At 34.8% G+C, this 22,798-nt stretch overlaps 1 pseudogene; it reads left to right on the forward strand.

The window, feature by feature from the left end:
* The first annotated feature begins 17,895 nt into the window (after positions 1-17,895).
* LOC18053029 lies at positions 17,896-20,249 on the forward strand (annotated as a pseudogene).
* The last annotated feature ends 2,549 nt before the right edge of the window (positions 20,250-22,798 follow it).

Below are 22,798 nucleotides of genomic sequence, written 5' to 3' on the forward strand. Positions count from 1 at the left end.
CCTTATTGTTCAGCAAATTCTAAAAAACAATGTTTGAGGAATTTTTTGTAGGAAGTGAACCAACCATCGGTTCAGAATTTTGAAATACAAGAAGATTAAATATCCATCATAGCTTAAACCAATAGCTAACATGTACTTTTTATGATATAGGGAAGAAACATTCGCTAATGCAACAGTGAATCTGCAGCAAGCTGCAACAGCTTCATGTTCAAATGAGAAAGGTATATATTCTTGCTTTTAATTTATTTTTTTATAGAAAATTTTCATTAAGCCACGAAAATTTAAATTTTGTTTTCGCGCCATAATAAATGACGTAATAAACTAATAAAAAACTTTTAAATACTTTAAATAAATAAACATTTTATCCTCTTTCGGCGAAAGCAAACTCATCTTATTCCAAATCCAATAACTTTATTGCTACATACTAAAAGCATGAATGATTAATATTTATTGATTTATGTGTCTGATCATATTAATTAAATTGGATTGTAATTGTATTTTGTGTTTGTTTAATTAACAAATAAGAATTTGATCCATTATTCATTTAATCTTATCCTATTTATATACATCAATAGAAACATGCATAAACAGAAAATGCTAATTAATTATTATTTTTTGCTATGCTAATTAAAAAGTAGAATTCCTTATAGTAACACTGCATTTTATAACAAACACATTTATTAGATTTATGACATGGATTCATTTGAAATTTTAATTGCTAAAAGATCACTTTGTCATGTAAAAATAAATTAAAAAAGAAGCAAATGTCGGCATGAAAAAATAATGGAAATATATTCTATGAGGGTGACTTGTCTTGTTACCTTCTAATTATTTCCTCCCTTTCTTCTCTTGAACTTCTCCTTGATATGGTCTCAATCTTCTCGTTGCTACTATCTATAGGAGAGGCCTTATGTCCTTATTGAATTTGGGTTATATGTTTGGAACAGATTGATTGATCACAGATATGGCAGTATATATGGAAGTGGTTGCTCACTCTCAAATCTAATTTCTAATATTTTTGTTTTCCCTGTTATGTATGATTAATGGCAAAACTTCCCATAGAGCCTTTTATGTTAACCGGTCCATTAAGGCATAATTACTCCATTTTCTTTATGTGTCAATGTCAATTAACCTAGGTACATATATGAAGTGTCAATCACTATTTTTAATAACCATATTTGATGAGTCAATTGATGAATTTCTTTGAAGCATAGTTGGCACAAAGTATTGTTACAGCCTTCTTTTAGCAATAAAACTAGCATTTCTTAACTATTGGAAGCATACATATATGTTCAGCAACGACTAAGGTGGGATATGATCTGCGCCCTCGACACAAGGGGAGAGCAATTAAAATAAAGAGCTTGGACTGTGTTCGTAATGATGACAACAATCTGAGATCCGAAGCCAACGAGGATGGTGACATACTCATCACTGATATGCTTAATGAGGAGAAGAAGAGGAAGCTCAAGGCCAATCTTGAGAAGAAGTCCACCAATACTAAGAAGCCTTAAAAGATCTCAAGATTGAGACTATGATGCCCATATGAATCTAGGGATTTATGCTTAATTTATAAGACAAAATACACAATGATTGATGAAAAAAAAGGGGAAAAAAAATCTTAATTTAACATAAGGCATAGGAGGGGAAAAAAAATTGATGAAGAGAAAGGAAAACAAGGTTCTGGCAAAGGGGAGTAAGCAAGGGAAGCTATACACATTGGAAGGAGACTTTCATGCTGCCTTCAACGCAATTCAAGGAGAATTTAGCGGTTTTAGTTTATGGCACAAGAGGCTTGGCCATGCCAATCTTAAAATCTTGGAGGCCTTAAAACGCAATGATTTTATTGACTTTTCTAGTTGGTCTAAAGCACCCCGTATTTGTGTTTCTTGCCAATTAGGCAAGAGTTGTAGGAAAGCTTTTACTTTATCTAATAATAAAGCAGATTTTCCTTTACAAAAAGTGCATTGTGATATATGGGGTCCAGCTCCCATTACTTCTACTCAACATTTTCGTTACTATGTATTGTTTGTAGATGATTATTCACGTTTTAGTTGGTTATATCCCTTAAAACAAAAATCTGATTTCTTGGAGTGCTTCTTGAAATTTCAGAAACAAGTTGAAACGCAATTGGACAAAAAGATCACAATATTTCAAAGCGATGGAGGAGGGGAATTTAATTCTACGGCCTTCATCAACCATCTTGAAAATTGCGGCATCACAAGACAAATTTCTTGTCTATACACTCCAGAGCAAAATGGTGTTGCTGAGAGAAAGCATAGGCACATCAATGAGACAGCCTTGACGATGATGTTTCATGCTTCTTTGCCACTCAAATTATGGGTGGATTCTTTTCTTGCAGCCATTTATATCATTAAGAGGCTGCCTCTTTCACCTTTAAAAAATAAAAGCCCTTACGAAATTCTTTTTAAAAAATTACCAGACTATAGAGGGTTAAATGTCCTAGGTTGTAGATGTTTTCCTTATCTTCGGGATTATAGTAAAACAAAATTTGATAAAAAATCATATCCATGTGTTTTCATAGGCTATAGTCCCCTTCATAAAGGATATCGTTGTCTACAACCTGAGACTAATCGTGTATATATATCAAGGCATGTTGTATTTGATGAAAATTATTTACCATTCAAAAAATTAACATCATTTTTTAATGTGCAGGAACATAGTACATTGACCACCTTCCCTCAACAAGATGAGTGGCTCCCAAAGAATTCTCCCAATTGTGAGAATCTTAATGATTCACGTGCTGTCAAAGTAAACAATTGTAAATGTGCTACGATATCAACACCACATGTGCAATTCATGCCCCACAAGGACGTGAACTTGGACAACAACTCAAATGCCACTTCTTCAATTATTTCAGATTTCCCACAAGACAATTTAGAGGACAATTTGAATTCAGCAACTCCACACGACAAGTCAGAAGCAATTCCAAATATTTTGGAGTCTCCATATGCAATGCAACCTTTGACTACAAATGATTCAAATTCTAGTGGTTCACATGCAACTAAACCACCTAATTTGTCCAGAAATACGAACAACAGCCCTGCCACAAATTCACAACCAGATTATCCTGACATATCCAATCGCTTATTTGTGGAACTTAAGATACCAAACACAGTTGCAAAACTGCAAAGCCTAAATACTCATCCCATGATGACATGCAATAAACTCAAACAAAATCCTAAATTAGCCCTTCAAGCCAGCCACAGTAGAGAAATTGAACCCAAAACACTCAAAACTGCCTTAAAGAATCCACTTTGGACTCAAGCTATGAAAGAAGAGGTTTAAGCATTGCATCAAAATCAGACATGGGTCCTTGTGCCACGGCCTAACAATGTTAATGTCATCGGATCGAAGTGGGTATATCGTATCAAATACAGAGAAGATGGAACCATTGATCGCTATAAAGCTCGATTAGTTGCCAAGGGATTCACATAGGTTCCAAGAGTCGACTTCGATGAAACCTTCAGTCCTGTTATAAAGGCCACAACGATTCACCTTATCCTTGCAATTGTTGTGAGCTCAAAATGGCTTATCAAGCAGCTGGATGTTCACAATGCTTTTCTTCATAGACTATTAAAGGAGATTGTCTACATGGAGCAGCCTCCCGGGTTTCGCAATTCACGTCATCCAGCATATGTTTGTAAGCTTCAAAAATCACTCTATGGCCTGAAACAAGCACCTAGAGAGTGGTTCGAGTGTCTTTCTCAAGCCTTAATTTCTCTTGGATTTTCTAGTAGCAAAGCTGATAGCTCTTTATTTATATTTAATAACAAATCCATTCTTATACTTATATTAATTTATGTTGATGATGTGATAATTACAGGAAATAATGAGAAGGAAATTCAATCAATCATCAACAATCTGAGCTCAAAGTTCACTTTAAAAGATCTTGGCAACCTACATTACTTCTTATGCATTGAAGTTTAACAATTCACACATGGCATCTTTCTATCTCAAGCGAAGTACACTAAAGACCTTCTTTCCAAGGCAAGAATGCAGGATTGTTCTCCTATCAACACGCCGATGGCTATACGATCAATATCGTGTTCGGATGATAATGAACCTGTGGATGCCACCGAATATAGAGGCCTTGTTGGAAGCCTTCAATATCTCACCTACACAAGGCCCGATATCACATTTGTTGTCAATTGAGTCTCTCAACATTTCCAAGTGCCAACAAAAGCCAACCTCAAGGACGTGAAAAGGATCCTTCGTTACCTTAAAGGTACCCTTGACTTTGGCCTTAGATTTTTGTCTCAAAGCTCCCTCAAGCTCTATGCCTTTTCCAATTCCAATTGGGCTGGATGTCGGATAATAAGACGAAGTACAACATGATTTTGCATTTATCTTGGAAGCAATTGTATCTCTTGGAGCACCAAGAAACAACATACAATCTCTCGCTCAAATGCCGAAGCCGAATATAGGTCTATGGCCTTTGCCGTTGCCGAGTTAACATGGCTCATATATCTACTTAATGACATTGGGTTCTGTATTTCGAAAGCACCCACACTTCTCTGTGACAATTTGAGTGTAATTCATATGACTAAGAACCTAGTGTTTCATGCTAGAATGAAACATATTGAGCTTGACGTGCATTTTGTTTGTGAGAAGGTCGCTAAAGGGTCATTATTTACACGATATGTGTCTTCTCATCTTCAGATTGCAAACGCTCTTACAAAATCTTTGGGGAAGCATCAATGTCTCACGCTACGAACCAAGCGAGGCGTTCATCGCATGTCACTACCTAGCTTGAGGGGGGCTGATAAGTCACAAGTAACAAATATGGTAGCTTGTACCGCCATGGCAAGAGGATTTCCAACATCTCGTCTAAGCCATAATTGATGGAAAATATAGCAGCACATGTCATGGTGGATTCATCACAACAGCTAGTTGATTATTATAATTATTGTAAATATTGTGTTTCCTTGTACAACATCTTGAACGTCTTTATATATTTGTAAAATTCAAGAATTGCACAAGTAACAAAAATAATTACTATTTTCACCATATTCAAGCATCTCAACTATTTTTCAGCCATGAATGATATAAAATTTATGGAGAAGCTTGTGATGATTTCCATTTGGTGCATTCAAGAGGATCCATCTCTTAGACCGACAATGAGGAAAGTTTTACAGATGCTTCAAGGAGTTGTTGAAGTGGATGTTCCTCTTAATCCATCTCCATTTAGTGGCTAAATGCGCTGATCTTAGTTTCTAGGCAATGTGTGTTTGCATCTTTTATTCTTTTTCTTATCCATAATGCTTTGTTGTAAGGTCATTTTATTTGTAATTTCAATCAATCTTAATTTCTTTCTTTCCTTCCAAGTTATGAATAAGTTACAATATTCGGGTTAGCCGACTTTTCTTGTGTACTCAGGATCTATTTACGGGCTTATCTGGCATTCTCCATTTAGGTGCACAAACTTTTCCTCATATCAGTTGATAAGTTTTTAGTTTCTTATTTCAATAGATGGTGTGTTATTTTCTTTTATTCTTATGTATTTACATGTATTTTAAGAGTTTTTGGGTTTTATCATTCTCCTTATGTAATTACTTCTATTTTGATTTATATAACAGGTATGGGTCCTGCTTAACTCCCCACCTTTTTAGTGGTTGTTTAATAAAAAAAAAGTTACAATGTTCAGCATCACATTTAGCAATTGTTAATTTTGATTGTCTAGATGCGTGGTTTGGTTGCTCTGTTGTCGTAATTTGAAAAATTTTACAATTTATGTGGTGATTAGATTACCCCAGAATAAAAAGACACCATATGAGTTTTAAATGATAGACATTGGCTTTAAAATATTATGAGTTTTAATGTCTTGCTTACAAGTGCTTAAAATATTCTATTTTTGTACCTTCTCTTCTTTACCACAACATTCAATACCATATTGTAAGTTGTGGCAAACTGGAAAAACAAAGGGGTGACAGACCAAAACTTGTCGGAGATGAGAAGCAAAAGCCAAAGAGAGGTTGGCCAAAGAGGGAGCATAAATCAATCGACAAGCGGGTACTCTCTTTCTCCTTGGTGGTGTGTGATGGTGCATTTTTGTCATAATTGGAAACAGAAGTCTGATTGGTATCTACAGGAACGAAGTGAAGTAGAAGCGTAAGAGTAGGAGGCAAAGGAAAACTTAAGCTCTAGCCAGTCACTATATAATATTTTATGAGTCGTCCTCAACTCATCACATTATCCTTTGTACTTGGAATGAATGTTTTAACGTGTCAGATACTCAGCTCAGCATGTCTCTATTCGCTGAGAATCTGCCCTGCCATGGCCCATGCCATTACCCTTCTGCGTACATTTCATAGGAAAGTTCATATATTTTTCAGCTTGTAGACGTGCTTTAGGGTTAAAATTTTAAGGGTGTATAAGAGGAATAGGATTAGAATACGGGTGTCAAAATATTTTATGTATATTTTAGAATATAATAAGAGGTTACAACATTCATATGACTCTTAAATAAATGTCGCCCCATTAGAACTCCATTTATGCTTTAATCATTTTTCTAAAATAAAATCTCATTATTTTAGGCGAGTACAATTTAAAGATAACAGTTCAAATGTTGTGGAAATTCTTCCATCCTTTCAAAATTACCAATTGTCTTACATCATTGCAGCTAAGTGCGTTATAGTTCCGTGAAACATGACAAATCCTAAAATTCTACTGTCGCAAAATAAGATGTTACAGATCAGTAATAATTCAAAATTACTTAGTACGAGTATTGTAATAGTCCAACAAAAACCGAATCACCTGCAATAATGAACTTTCCTAACATGCGGATTGCAGTTTGTTTTTTCCATTCAAGATTTATCCTTTGTTTGGATTTTCTTGCCATATTTAGAAAATCTACGTTCAAATAAAAAACTAGGACACACTTGAGTAAAATTATTGTCTCACTCATACTCACCTGTACACGATGCCCGTAGATCATACACCAAGTGTAACTCATGCCGTCATGCAGATGATATGGCTAAGTTGGAAAATCACTAATCGTGCATGCTTGACAAGTTTTTAGATGCATAAAAATCATCAAGTCGACTGAGATAGTATACGAAAGATTTGATGTTCAAATCACACCAATAAATTTTAAATTGGTATAAAAAAGACTTGATGTTCGGATTTAGCTGCTGACGTTAAAAAAAATTCTTTTTTGGAAATATTATTTTAGTTGAGTCCGAGTTAAAGTTAGCTCCTAACTTTTCCGCTGCTTAGTATGTTAAAAACTTAATTACACATACATGCGAATCATCGCATTTTACATAACTTATGGGAATTTAAATAAACATATATAAAATAAGGACTTATGAGAAAATGCGATTAGTAGAGAAAATGAAATTAGTTCTTATTGTTGAAAAGTCAGAAGCCAATGCCAACTTTGCAACAACTAGCATGCAAACTTTGGTGAAGCAAAATCAAATTGAATTTGTAAGCCGAAAAGAAAGAATGGAAAAAGGGGATGGATTGAAAATAATAATAATAATATATTATATTTTCAATTATTTTATTCTTTGTATAGTAATGCATTTCTCCTATAAATAGCTAAGGATTTCATTCATTTGAAATCATCCCAAAATTGTTAAGCTTATAAGTTTCTAAGCTTTTGAGAGAAGTGAGAGAAGTGTGTCTGGGGAATTTATCTTTCCTGCAGAGTGTGAGAGTACTGGGTTAATTTGGGTTTTTGGGAAGTGAGATTTGTTACTCAAATATTGTACTCTATTAATTGTTAAATAAACAATTATTATTTCTTGCATCCGTGGATGTAGGTTTAATTACCAAACCACGTAAATTCTTGTGTCCTTTATTTTTCAGTAATTATTTGGTGCGCTTGATTCCGCATTCCGTGCACAACAAGTGGTATCAGAGCCAACGGTTCGTACTTGGGGGGATATGGTACTGTTCACGTATACGGCACTGTTCATGTATACTATACTGTTCACGTATACGGTACTATTCACAAATACGTTGGAGATGGCCATTTGTACTTGAGAGACAGTCTATTGTAAGTAGTGTGTATTTTTGCATGTCTAGGAAAGTTCTGTAAAAAAAGGCGATAAGAGTCTAAGGATTCTGGTTTTTAATTGGGACCGAGTTCCCGTCCAGTTTTCTGGAAACTTTCCTGGTAAATTTATTCACGCGAAATTAACATCATAGAGGCTGTTTTTCAAGTGGAAATAGTTCGTTGAGAAAAATGGTAGAAGGTGAAACTTCCAGAATTGGGGAGAGATCTACCGAGACTATTTCAGGAGACACTTCAGGTGGGAGGCGAGATTTATCAAATCGCTATTCAGCACATGTTATAGGAGGCCAGAAGATCGATGTTGAAAAGTTTGATGGGAAAATCAACTTCGGCATGTGGAGGCGCGAAGTTATGGATGCCCTTATTCAAATTGATCTCGATATTGTTTTGAAAAATAAAAGACACTTGTATGATGAATAAATTTGGGATCGTATGAACGAGAAAGCCTGTGGTCAGATCAGATCTTGTTTGACCAAGGAGGTGAAATACTTGGTGAAAGATGAGGAGTGTGCAGTGACTTTGTGGCGTACATTGGAAGAGAAGTACCTGGTGAAAAGTCTTGAAAATAGTCTTCATGCAATGAGCCAAGTATATGGCTTTCGAATGAAGTCTGGGGTGTCAATGCACGATCATGTTTCAAGATTTGAAAAGTTACTTGCTGATTTGAAGAATCTTGATGAAAATATTAAATATAAAGTCAAGGCTATGATTCTGTTACACTCACTACCAGAGGAATATAGCCATTTTGTGACTACTTTGATATATGGGAAGAGTGTGATCGTCTTTAAAGATGTTTGCACAGCATTGACTAGTTTGGAGATTCGGAATAATGATAAAAATTCTGAACGAGCATCGTCTGAAGCTTTGGTGAGCAGAGATTGGGCGATGGAGAAACAGAAGAAGCGTGGTAGAAAGAATTCTCGATCCAAATTGAGAAGCAGAAATATAGCTCGAGATGAGTGTGCCTTTTGTCATGAAAAGGGCCATTGGAGAAAAGATTGTCCAAAGGCTCAAAAGAGAGATGAGAAGAAACCAGCAGCAGCAAACATGGCACAGAAAGATGAGAACTCTGATTATTCACTAAGTATTACTCCTGCAGCATACGTGGCTAGTTCGAGTGAGTGGATACTTGATACTGAAGCAACCTATCATTTGTGTCCTATTAAGGAATGGTTTACGGATTTTCGTAATCTGGAATCCGGTGCAGTTATGATGGGGAATAATCAACCTTGTCGCACAATGGGGATAGGAACAATTTGGCTCAAAATGTTTGATGGAAGGGTCAGAGAACTTAAAGAGGTTAGATTTGTTCCAGAGATAAAGAAAAATCTAATTTCTGTGGGTGCTTTGGAAGCTAAAGGTTACAAAGTTACCATTGAAGATGGCATAATGAAGTTTACACATGGGGCTATGGTGATTCTGCAAGGGGTTCGGCGTCACAATCTGTACTATTTGAAGGGAGGTACAACTGATGAAACAAATGTTGTTGAGGCGCACAGTGACACCACCAAGTTATGGCATGTACGACTGGGACCTGCGGGAGAGAAGTCTTTGCAAACTCTGATGAGGCATGGACTCTTAAAAGGTACCAAAACCTGTAAATTAAATTTCTGTGAGTATTGTGTAGTAGGCAAGAAAGCAAGGGTCAAGTTTGGTACAGCTAATCACGATACTCGTGAGATCCTTGAATATGTTCATAGTGATATATGGGGACCAACCAAGACTGCATCAATTGGTGGAAGCCATTATTTTGTTATATTTGTTGATGATTTTTCTAGACGTGTATGGGTGTACACCATGCGAGCAAAGGATGGGGTTCTAGAGATTTTCGTGAAGTGGAAGAAATTAGTGGAGACTCAAACTGGCAGAAAGATCAAAGTATTACGATCTGATAATAGGGGTGAATATACTTCTGATCCATTCTTGCAAGTATGCCAGAACGAGGGTATTAAAAGACATTTCACGGTGAGACATACTCCGCAACAGAACGGTGTGGCTGAGCGTATGAATCATACTTTACTGGAAAAGGTACGATGTATGTTATCTAATGCTGGTTTAGATAAAAAGTTTTGGGCTGAAGTTGTGAGCTACGCAAGTCACTTGGTAAATCGGTTGCCTTCTGCTGCAATTGGAGGTAAAACTCCTATGGAAATGTGGTCTGGAAAACATGCACAAGACTATGATTCCCTTCGTGTATTCGGGTGTCCAGCTTATTATCATGTCAAAGATGGTAAACTGGATCCTCGTGCTAGAAAATCTATCTTTGTGGGATTCAAAGGTGGAGTAAAGGGCTTCAAGCTTTGGGATCTCGAAGACAAAAAGTTTGCGTGTAGCAGAGATGCCACATTTGATAAAGCTTCAATGATAAAAGCTTCAAGTTCTCAGCAGGTGGAGAACAAGACCACAGAGGTATTACAGCGGGTGGAGTTTGATGCAACTCCATATGTACCAGTTAGTTCTACATCAAAGAATGGTTCAACTATGGAGGTGACACCTAAAGTTGAAGAAGAGGTTGTTTCTTTTGATGTCCCACAAAAGGAAGAAACAATTGATGATGTAGATGATGATGATTTTATAGCAACAAGGAGGCCAAGAAGAGAGATAAAGAAACCCGGATGGCTTACTAAAGATATGGTAGTAGCCTATGCACTTCCAGTTATTGATGATGATATCCCTAATACTTTCGGTGAAGCATTACGCAGTAGTGAAAGTGATCAGTGGAAGCTAGCCATGGAGGAAGAGATGAAATCTCTCCATCAAAACCAGACTTGGGAACTTGTAAAGTTACCAAAGGGGAAAAGGGCTATTGGCAATAAATGGGTCTACACCAAAAAGCAAGGATCTCCGAATCAAACAACTCCTCGATACAAGGCAAGGCTCGTGGCAAAAGGTTTTGCTCAAAAGGAAGGTATTGACTACAATGAAGTTTTCTCTCCAGTTGTAAAACATACTTCCATTCGTATCCTACTTGCCTTAGTTACAGAATACGAGTTAGAGTTGGCTCAGTTGGATGTGAAGACGGCATTCTTACATGGAGATTTGGAGGAGGAAATCTATATGATTCAGTCTTGTGGATTCAAAGTTGCTGGAAAGAAAAATCGTGTGTGCAGATTGAGTAAATCTTTATACGGATTGAAACTAATTCTTCGAATGCATTGAGTTTGGAGAATTTTGAACTACGGTTGACTTGATCCCCAATTTTGGGTACGTAGGCAGTTGAATCGACACAGCCATTCTGGATCCTTATTGAAGGATCACTTTGGGGATGAGGGTTCGTTGGTAGTCAGCTCAGATTTGGCTAAATCTTCGCCGAGGTGGAGAATTGTTGAAAAGTCAGAAGCCAATACCAACTTTGCAACAGCTAGCATGCAAACTTTGGAGAAGCAAAATCAAATTGAATTTGTAAGCCGAAAAGAAAGAATGGAAAAAGGGGATGGATTGAAAATAATAATAATAATTTATTATATTTTCAATTATTTTATTCTTTGCATAGTAATGCATTTCTCCTATAAATAGCTAAGGATTTCATTCATTTGAAATCATCCCAAAATTGTTAAGCTTATAATTTTCTAAGCTTTTGAGAGAAGTGAGAGAAATGTGTCTGGTGAATTTATCTTTCCTGCAGGGTGTGAGAGTACTGGGTATATTTGGGTTTTTGGGAAGTGAGATTCGTTACTCAAATATTGTACTCTATTAATTGTTAAATAAACAATTATTATTTCTTGCCTTCGTGGATGTAGGTTTAATTACTGAACCTAATTACTGAACCACGTAAATTCTTATGTCCTTTATTTTTTAGTAATTATTTGGTGCGCTTGATTCCGCATTCCGCGCACAACACTTATTTGTTAATTTTATTTTCGTTGCAATGTGAAAATAAAATAAAAGGCTTGTGCATTTTCATTTTGGAAGGTTAACTATTTGTGAGCTTTGTTCATACATGGCGGCTCTAATAGTGTAACACTTGTTAAAAATCATTACCAAATAAGCTGTTGCCACAAAATAATAAATACAAACGAAAGAGAGAAGAAACCGTTACCCCCGTATCATTACATCAAAACTTATCAACTTTTCTCTCACTTTTACTTATAATATTCAGAACAAAATTGATAGCAATATAATAATTTTAGTGTAATTGCAAAATGAGGATGAGAAACCGTGACAGATTCGCAATGGAGCACTCTGGTACTCCATCTGATTCATCATCACATGAATTAGGGGAGATTGAAGTACTGTACTTTAATGTGGTGGACAAAGAGAAACTCAAAGAATTGTCAGTGAAACAGTACAGTGACGTGCAATTTTCTGTGCCACAACCAAACATGCAGCAGCCTCGTGCCTCTGATGAGGGGAATTCAAGCAGCAATCAAGAGAATATGCAATTGATTGAAGCAAATTCAAGCCAAACAATGGTTGTTTCTGGAGATTTTGCCCTTCTGGCCTTACATCTCTCTTCTCTCTTTTTATGTTAATTTGCAGTCCAAAGATCTTATTTTTATTTTCTGAATTAAGCTCATTTTTTATAACATTTTGATCAGATCATCAAAGATTATCTATCATATGGGTTTGATTCATCTATATCTGGGTATCAAACCATAAAGATCTTTGAAGATCTTTGGCATGCAACAATTGATGATAAGTATGTTATTAAAAATTTGCATGTACTAATTTCTTTCATATATTTTTAACTCTATTGCATAGGCCAACAAAGATGGTGGTGGACCAGAAGATTCAGATAAAGAGAAATCCAATTCCTTGGCCAATAATCAAAAGAAATTTTTTGATACTCAAGTTCTATTTTATTTTCATTTTACATTTTTGAAAGTGAATAAGATTACGATCTATGGTTGCATGAATCTGTAAAATTAGTACTATTACCTTATTGTTCAGCAAATTCTAAAAAACAATGTTTGAGGAATTTTTTGTAGGAAGTGAACCAACCATCGGTTCAGAATTTTGAAATACAAGAAGATTAAATATCCATCATAGCTTAAACCAATAGCTAACATGTACTTTTTATGATATAGGGAAGAAACATTCGCTAATGCAACAGTGAATCTGGAGGAAGCTGCAACAGCTTCATCTTCAAATGAGAAAGGTATATATTCTTGCTTTTAATTTATTTTTTTTTATAGAAAATTTTCATTAAGCCGCGAAAATTTAAATTTTGTTTTCGCGCCATAATAAATGACGTAATAAACTAATCAAAAACTTTTTAATACTTTAAATAAATAAACATTTTATCCTCTTTCGGCGAAAGCAAACTCATCTTATTCCAAATCAAATAACTTTATTGCTACATACTAAAAGCATGAATGATTAATATTTATTGATTTATGTGTCTGATTATATTAATTAATTTGGATTGTAATTGTATTTTGTGTTTGCTTAATTAACAAAAAAGAATTTGATCCATTATTCATTTAATCTTATCCTATTTATATACATCAATAGAAACATGCATAAACAGAAAATGCTAATTAATTATTATTTTTTGCTATGTTAATTAAAAAGTAGAATTCCTTATAGTAACACTGCATTTGATAACAAACACATTTATTAGATTTATGACATGGATTCATTTGAAATTTTAATTGCTAAAAGATCACTTTGTCATGTAAAAATAAAGTAAAAAAGAAGCAAATGTCGGCATGAAAAAATAATGGAAATATATTCTATGAGGGTGACTTGTCTTGTTACCTTCCAATTATTTCCTCCCTTTCTTCTCTTGAACTTCTCCTTGATATGGTCTCAATCTTCTCGGTTCTACTATCTATAGGAGAGGCCTTATGTCCTTATTGAATTTGGGTTATATGTTTGGAACAGATTGATTGATCACAGATATGGCAGTATATATGGAAGTGGTTGCTCACTCTCAAATCTAATTTCTAATGTTTTTGTTTTCCCTATTATGTATGATTAATGGCAAAACTTCCCATAGAGCCTTTACGTTAACAGGTCCATTAAGGCATAATTACTCGATCTTTCTTTATGTGTCAATGTCAATTAACCTAGGTACATATATGAAGTGAGGAATTACGTATTTACACTTTAGATTAACCTGCATCATGATTGTCTTGATTTCATATATATGAGCATATCCTTGTCATTCACTAATTTTTAATAACCACATTTGATGAGTCAATTGATGAATTTCTTTGAAGCATAGTTGGCACAAAGTATTGTTACAGCCTTCTTTTAGCAATAAAACTAGCATTTCTTAACTATTGGACGCATACATATATGTTCAGCAACGACTAAGGTGGGATATGATCTGCGCCCTCGACACAAGGGGAGAGCAATTAAAATAAAGAGCTTGGACTGTGTTCGTAATGATGACAACAATCTGAGATCCGAAGCCAACGAGGATGGTGACATACTCATCACTGATATGCTTAATGAGGAGAAGAAGAGGAAGCTCAAGGCCAATCTTGAGAAGAAGTCCACCAATACTAAGAAGCCTTAAAAGATCTCAAGATTGAGACTATGATGCCCATATGAATCTAGGGATTTATGCTTAATTCTGTTATCAATAAATGGTGCATGTGGATGTTATGCTAGCTTGTGTCTGCTTAACTAGGGTTTGTTTGATATATGGTGCCATTGTTATTAAGGGTAAAAAATACTTGGATTAAAAAATTATGGCTGTTTGTGCTATGGATCGATTAAATCTTTGATGAAGCTATATATATATATATATATATATATATATATATATATATATATATATATATATATATATATATATATGGCTATTTGTGTTATTTATTGATCTTTATTCTAGTTTGGTTTTGCTTATATATAGTGCAGTTTGATGATCAATTGAACCTTGTTATTTCTCAACCCTAAGAATGGCAATAATCAGCATACTAACCACAACATCATTTTGGCCAACTCCCTTTTTATTTTTTTGTGGCCGAATTCCGAAAGATATTTGTACTTTTATTCCAGAATAAATTCCAATTTCACATTTTATGTATTTTTAAAGCAATGCAAGACGTGTCAATTAAACTGAAATTAGGGCATGCTTGAAGAAAAAACTTTTCATTAATGAGTGAAAGAAATAATTAATCAAGTTGAAAAACCACATATTCATGCATGCCTGACAAGTTTTAAGATGTTTATGTCATCAACCGAAGTCAAACGTATGAATGAAAAAGGGTATATGTTTGACTAGCTAGTTTAGATTATAAGGATTCAAGGAAAATCCAAATCAAGCCGAACGGAATCAATTCAGTTCGATATTTTGCTTTTTATTCTTTGGCCAATTGGGATTTTGTGCTGTTTGGTTTGGTTTGGTCTGGTGTATCTTTTTAAATAGAGTATATTGTAGAGCTTTTATTAGTAAAATTTTTATTAGTAGAGTTTTCACAAAAAAAATAATAATAATTGTTTGGTTGTCAATAAAAACTTTTGTAAAAATTATAAAATTATTTTAATAAATAAATTATTTAAAGTTATGTTATGAAAGAAATGAAATATGATTAATATTTTAAACATTTAAACATTTTAAAAAGTTTTAAATCTCTACCTTAAGAGCCCAAAATTTAGGATTTTACTTGTAGAAGTAAAATATATAGCTTATTTAATTTTTAAAATCTTTACTGAAAAACAACCAAAGCATTAAAATTTTTTTGATGAAAACTTATGAAATTAAATAAGTACTTATGAACATTAAATAAATAATATCAAATAGGTACTTAATAGAGACAAAATAACTTATTTAATTTTTAAAAACTCAACTAAAAAAACAACCGAATAACAAAAAAAAATTAATATTTGTGGCTATTAGATAAGGTATATTAAACAGTCACTAAGTTTAATAAATAAAGCAAGTTAATTTCATTTCATAACACATAAATGAATGAATTTCGTTTTACAGTATGTGCTCACAAGCTGGCTAATTCATTTTCGCTATAATTTTTGTCCGATCTATATGGTATTCGCCCTATGGTAAAAACTTTGTTGTGAATTCGTTGTCGTATGTTATAAGTCTTTTCTAACTTGTAAGACGAGTTTTGGAAAAGAAAATTAAGCTATAAGACAAAATACATGGTGGAGAAACGTAACATAAGGCAATGGGGGACCCCATTAATTTAAATCATCAATTTAAATTGCCATGAGAAAAGGCAATGAACGTTGAAATTGAATAATATTTTTGTTTCTGGGAAAACGGAACGTGGATGATTGATGGATAAATGCATCAATTTTGAGTTTTTTGGCATAATTTTTTAATAACATTTCTGTAGACGTTGAATTGGTCGTAGAATTTTGTAGACGAATCTGTTGCTATGATAAAAATGTTCTGCAGTATCGGACAAAAGGGCATCTTTAGTTACGTTATTTTAAGTTTTATCATCCATTGCCCTTCTCTGGACCACATACGCCAAACGAAAGAAGTACACTGAATTAGAAAAACAATTTTAGAAAACAAGTCAAGAATGAAAACCATGCAAATACCTAGGGCACACGCACATGTGCTTGCATGTGCCGTCGCAATCGCACGATACAAAGTCGTAAATAAACACAGAACAAAGTCGTTGGTGAAGAAGTTAAGTTAGTGTACGGTGGATTAAAAAAACGTACGGTGCGACCCACAAAGTTCCACGTTCCGTTTTCCCAGAAACAAAAATATTATTCAATTTCAACGATTCCCATAATGAGATTGATTGGCCCTGGCTGGCAGAATCATCAACGATTCCCATAATCATTAATTTAACATAAGGCAATGAACGACGCCAAACAAACTTTTTTTTGGATAAAATGTGATGTTTGATTGTAACATCGACTGAGTTGTAGTGAAGAACTCATTTTCTTGACGGCCAAACGTATCCTCTGTCCTAAAATTTCCTCCCACATCAATCTTCAGGGCGAGGAATTGAATCTTCATGTGATATGAGAGTTTATTTATTTATTTATTTTCATTTTAGATTTCAGTTAAACGCCGATTTGATACATTGATGCTCGTTTGAAAAATATTAGGCTGGATTCAGGTCCCAACAGATGTTTTTGAATGTATTTATCAATGTTTATACTGTACTCTTTGATATAATATTAAAAAAATAATAATAACATTGACTGACTGGAAACGCAATCAAGGCGGGAAAAAGTGCACTCAGGTTACTTTGATTAATCAAACAGTTTTCATATCCACTGGGGTCCCTGACTTTAATGGTGCTTGCCCAATTGTCGGGGCAAGATTATTCAAAGATAGGAAAAAGCAAAGTCTAGCAATTAATAATAACTTTGACATGTGGATAATATATGTAATTTTACCTTTCTATTTTTTGACTTGTAACTGTTTCTGTCCTCTCCGTTCTCATTTCATGATTTACTTTAATCATTTCTGCCCATGATTACGACATAAAAATTACCATCTTCGAGAGATTACCATTTCAATTTTGATACTTTGATTCCGGTTTTAAAAAACATTGACTGACTGGAAATGCAATTAAGGCGGGAAAAAATGCTCTCAGCTTATAACTTCCGCTTATTGACTTTGATTAATCAAAGGGTTTTTATATCCACTTTGGTCCTTGACTTTAATGTTGCTGGCCCATTATCGAGGCAAGATAATTCAAAGATAGAAAGAAGCAAAGTCTAGCAATTAATAATAACTTTGACATGTGGATAATATATGTAATTTAACCTTTCTATTTTTTGACTTGTAACTGTTTCTGTCCTCTCCGTTCTCATTTCATGATTTACTTTAATCATTTCTGCCCATGATTACGATATATAATTTCTTAAAGTGTTTATCGAAATAGCAATTGCAATGGCTTCTGCTAGATTGTACTTCATATTCTTACTATTTCAGCTTCCATTTTATTTACATTTATCCATTGCTCAAAACAATGGAACTGTGCCCGTGGGTGCGACTCTCACAGCAGGCACTAATAGTTCTACGTGGCTTTCTCCTTCTGGTGATTTTGCATTTGGATTTCGCCAGGTTGACGAAGAAAACAACACCAATGATCTCTTCTTACTTTCAATATTTTACAGCAATATACCTGCAAAAACCGTTGTCTGGTACACAGATAATAAAGATCAAAATCCTGCTGTGCCAAGAGGATCACAAGTAAAGCTTACTGCTGATCACGGGCTAGTGCTTAATGATCCTCAAGGAAAACAAGTTTGGAGCTCTGAAATTGATATTGGTACAGTCGCTGTTGGCCATATGAATGATACAGGCAATTTTGTGCTTGCAAGCAGCAGCTCCAGCAAGTTATGGGACAGCTTCAGCAATCCTTCAGATACATTGCTGCCAGGCCAAACGATGGAGACTAAGCAAGGGCTTTTTTCTCGAAAATCGGAGACCAATTTCTCGCGAGGACGGTTCCAATTCCGCTTGCTTAAAGACGGTAATCTTGTCCTCAATATTGCAAATTTGCCTACTGGTGATGCCTATGATGCTTACTACATTAGTGGTACTTATGATCCTGCAAACTCATCAAATTCTGGTTACCGAGTGATGTTCAATGAGTCTGGTTACATGTACATATTGAGAAGAAATGGCGGGAGGTTTGATCTCACAACAGAAAGTGTAGTCCCAGCAGCAGACTTTTACTACAGAGCAACTCTCAATTTTGATGGCGTTTTCGCGCAATATTTTTATCCAAAGAATGGTAATGAAAACTGGTCTGTTGCCTGGTCTGAGCCTGAAAATATTTGTGTTAATATTGGAGGAGAAATGGGAAGTGGTGCTTGTGGATTTAACAGTATATGCTCCTTAGATAGTGACCGAAGGCCAAAGTGTGCATGCCCGAAAGGGTATTCTTTACTTGATGAGAATGACAGGTACGGAAGCTGCAAGCCAGATTTTTAATTGAGCTGCTGGGGAGGAGGGCAGGGTTATAAGAAAGAATTGTTTGATTTTCATGAGCTTCAACTTACAAATTGGCATCTGTCAGATTCCGAGCGTTTCAGGCCCTATAATGAAGTGCAGTGCAAAAACTCTTGCTTGAGCGATTGTTTCTGTGCTGCAGTCATTTTTCAAGACGATTGCTGCTGGTTCAAGAAGCTGCCTCTCTCCAATGGCATGACAGATGGCCGTCTTACTAGCAAAGCTTTTATGAAATATAAGAATTAAGGTGATGATCCTCCATCAGTCCCTCGTCCTCCGGATCCTGAAGACAAGAAGAAAAGGAAGATGATGAATGCCACAGGATCAGTACTCTTAGGAAGCTCCGTGTTTGTGAATTTTGCAATGGTTTGTGCATTTGGTCTTGGTTTTTTCTTCATCTATAAGAAGAAATGGATAAGAAACAGTCCAGGCGATGGCACCATTGAAACAAATTTGCCTTGTTTTAGCTACAAAGAGCTTGAGGAAGCTACAGATAACTTCAAGGAAGAAGTCGGCAGAGGATCTTTTGGTATTGTTTACAAAGGTGTAATTCTAACAACAAGAACAAGTACTACTGCAGTTGCAGTCAAGAAATTGGATAGAGTGTTTCAAGATGGTGAAAAGGAATTCAAGAATGAAGTCGTCGTGATTGGCCAGACTCATCACAAGAATCTTGTTAGGTTGCTGGGGTTCTGTGATGAAGAGCAGAACAGGTTGTTAGTGTATGAGTTCTTGAATAATGGAACATTAGCAAGTTTCCTTTTCGGAAACTTGAAGCCTAGTTGGAACCTGAGAACTAACATTGCATTTCAGATTGCAAGAGGGCTTCTGTACCTACATGAAGATTGCAGCGCTCAGATCATCCATTGTGATATAAAGCCTCAGAACATATTGCTTGATGATTACTACAATGCTCGGATATCCGATTTTGGATTGGCGAAGCTGTTGACACTGAATCAGAGCAAAGCTATTAGGACGGCTATAAGAGGAACAAAAGGGTACGTAGCTCCTGAATGGTTTAGGAACTCAACAATCACAGCAAAGGTTGATGTGTACAGCTTTGGTGTTTTATTGCTGGAAATAATTTCCTGCAGGAAAAGTTTTGATATAGAAATGGGTGAGGAGTATGCAATTTTAACAGATTGGGCTTTTGATTGCTACAGAAATGGGAAATTGGATGATTTGGTTGAGGGAGACATGGAAGCCTTGAATGATATAAAATGTGTAGAGAAGCTTGTGATGGTTTCCATTTGGTGCATTCAAGAGGATCCATCTCTTAGACCGACAATGAGGAAAGTTTCACAGATGCTTGAAGGAGTTGTTGAAGTGGATGTTCCTCCCAATCCATCTCCATTTAGTGGCTAAATGCGCTGATCTTAATTTCTAGGCAATGCGTGTTTGCATCTTTGAATGGGCTGATATCGATTTCTGGCTGGGAGTTTATTCAATTTGTTTTTATTTATTGTTAGTTGTAATGTCAAATTTGCTTTTTTTTTTTTTTTTCCAAAGTTAGGTAACTTAATAAATAAATTAATCGCCTTTAATGATTGATGTTAGCGATTACAGTGAAGGATGATAAGCTTTGTAGACTAGCTCACATCAGATTGGTTCTCTGCTGATGACTGAGCATAATTAGTTAAGCCAACTCAGCATAGTGTTGAAGTCGTTAAGCATCCATTAAGCATGTAACAGAGTTATTTTCAGCTGAAGGCTGCTTTTATAAATACTATTGATGTAATCATTTCAGTTAGTTAAAAAAAATAACTAAGAGGTTTCCAGATCTTTCTCTTCTCAATTCTCTTTTCCTTCGTTTTCTAGCTAGCCAAACATCCTTTATTAATATTTCTTTCAATTGATTTGATAACTAAGTTCTGTCATTGCATTTCTTTTCGACTCCTACCGAGAGGAAAATTGCCTTGAAAATTAAAGTTCTCAAAACAATCCGGCCCCCGCATTCTTCAGAATCAACTCCAGAGCATCACTTACGAGCGCTGCCTCTGTTCTGGATTTCTCCGGATGATATGTAGATTTTGGCTGCCGTGTTTGCTTCTTCAATTCCTCTTGTTTTGCCATTTGTTCATCAATCACTCCAGTAGCCGCAGCGTGTCCTCGTCCGGCTTGTGTAGTTCAATCTTCTAGTCACGTTTAGCATGATCAATTCTGTTACGAGCATCCGCTGTTCCTGTAACGATCCAACCGTGCTTGGTGAGTATTTCGACGCCTTCTCCCGGGCTCAGATCGTTCGGATCATATCGGGCTTGATGGGCCCACTCCTTCTCCCGAGCTCTGATCCGTCATTCCTGAAACCATAGTACCAATTATTTATTATTTAACATTTGGCATTATGGGAGTCGTTTGCTCACTCTCAATCTAATATCTAACAATTTTTATTTTCCCCTGTGATGTAGGATTAGTAGCAAACTTCCTGCCGTAATTCTTATCATAATTTAGCTTGAAAACAATCATATTATAGAAGTGAGAGTAATGATGACTTGGTGTATAACCAAACTTCCTGCCGTAATTCCTATCATAATTTAGCTTGATGACTTTATTTTAACAGGTCCATTGAGATATAATTACTCGATGTTCTTTACGTGGCAATGTTAATGGTAGAATTGACTGGATTAATTTATAAGAATTCAAATTAAATCCAAATCAAATCCAACCCAACCAAGTCGGTTGATTTTGGTTTTTGGTTTGGGAAAATTGGGTTTTCGTGCTATTTTAAGTTTATTGCATAAAGCAAATGAATTTCATTTTATCATACACGAATTTAGAAACTTAAATGATTCAAACGAAGATAATGAATTTCGTTTCACAATATATATTTACACACGCACTGAACATACAAAATACGTTCTTAAAAAATAGGAACTCAAATTGTAAAAACAGGTTTTAACAAGAATCAAAGTGCCAGTCACCCAAGGGTCGGACAAAGGACGCTGGCTCTTAATTGTATTCTTCAGTCCGGGGGAAAATGTAGGGTACGTTTGCTAATGTTCCTTAACTAGTGTTTTTGACTCTTATTTTAGAGAAGGAGAATGATGTTTTTGATGTTATTTTTTAAAATAAAAATTGTTTGATAGTTTGTTTTTAAAACAACATATAACAATAAAAACAGTAAAATTGTGTTTTGTTGTTTTTCTGAAAATGTGAAAAATAATAAAAACTTGTTTGGTTGTTTGTCTAAAAGTATAGAATTTTTTATAAAATAATTTTTTTTCAATTTATTTATACATATTACCTTCTATTATTTTATTTTTAACCAAAATGAAATTAAATTTCATATAGTAATTATAATTTTCAGAAAACCCTCTCATAATTTATTAAGTTTAAGAAATTAAAATAAAATAATCAATGTAGAATTAATTAGCATATAACAAAATAAAAATGCTTACTATAATTTTATTTATTATAGACATTGAAGTAGTTCATTTGTGCTAATTATATTTTTCAATCCAAAAGATAAAAAACAAAAGAATACAAAATATTTGCATCCAAGACATGTCCAAATATCTGGGCATTTCCTACAAATAAATTTAAAAAGGCTATATGATTTTTTTTTGGCTTAATACAATTTAAGCTAATACCGGACCCGTGATGAAAATAAAAATCCGACCAGGCAGTTATTAATTTGCGTTTGAATCATCTCGATTTTTTTTCGTGGTAAATTTAAATTAATTCAAACACAATCTAATTAATAAACGCGTCAATTCTACCGACAATAATTTGTAATAAGTCCAACAACTTCAAAGTTAATGCCGAAGAGAAAAATTACATAATGCACTTAATTAGAATATTAAAGTGCATATGTTACATATTCTTTATATCTTGTGTTATTGGGTGAAATGCTCTCCCAGTGTTGTCTCCCTTGTAGATGTCGGCCTTTGAGGCTGAACCATATAATTGCTCTA

The sequence above is a fragment of the Citrus clementina genome, unplaced genomic scaffold, assembly GCF_000493195.1.
Source record: "Citrus clementina cultivar Clemenules unplaced genomic scaffold, Citrus_clementina_v1.0 scaffold_2, whole genome shotgun sequence".
In the NCBI taxonomy this organism is placed as follows: domain Eukaryota; kingdom Viridiplantae; phylum Streptophyta; class Magnoliopsida; order Sapindales; family Rutaceae; genus Citrus; species Citrus x clementina.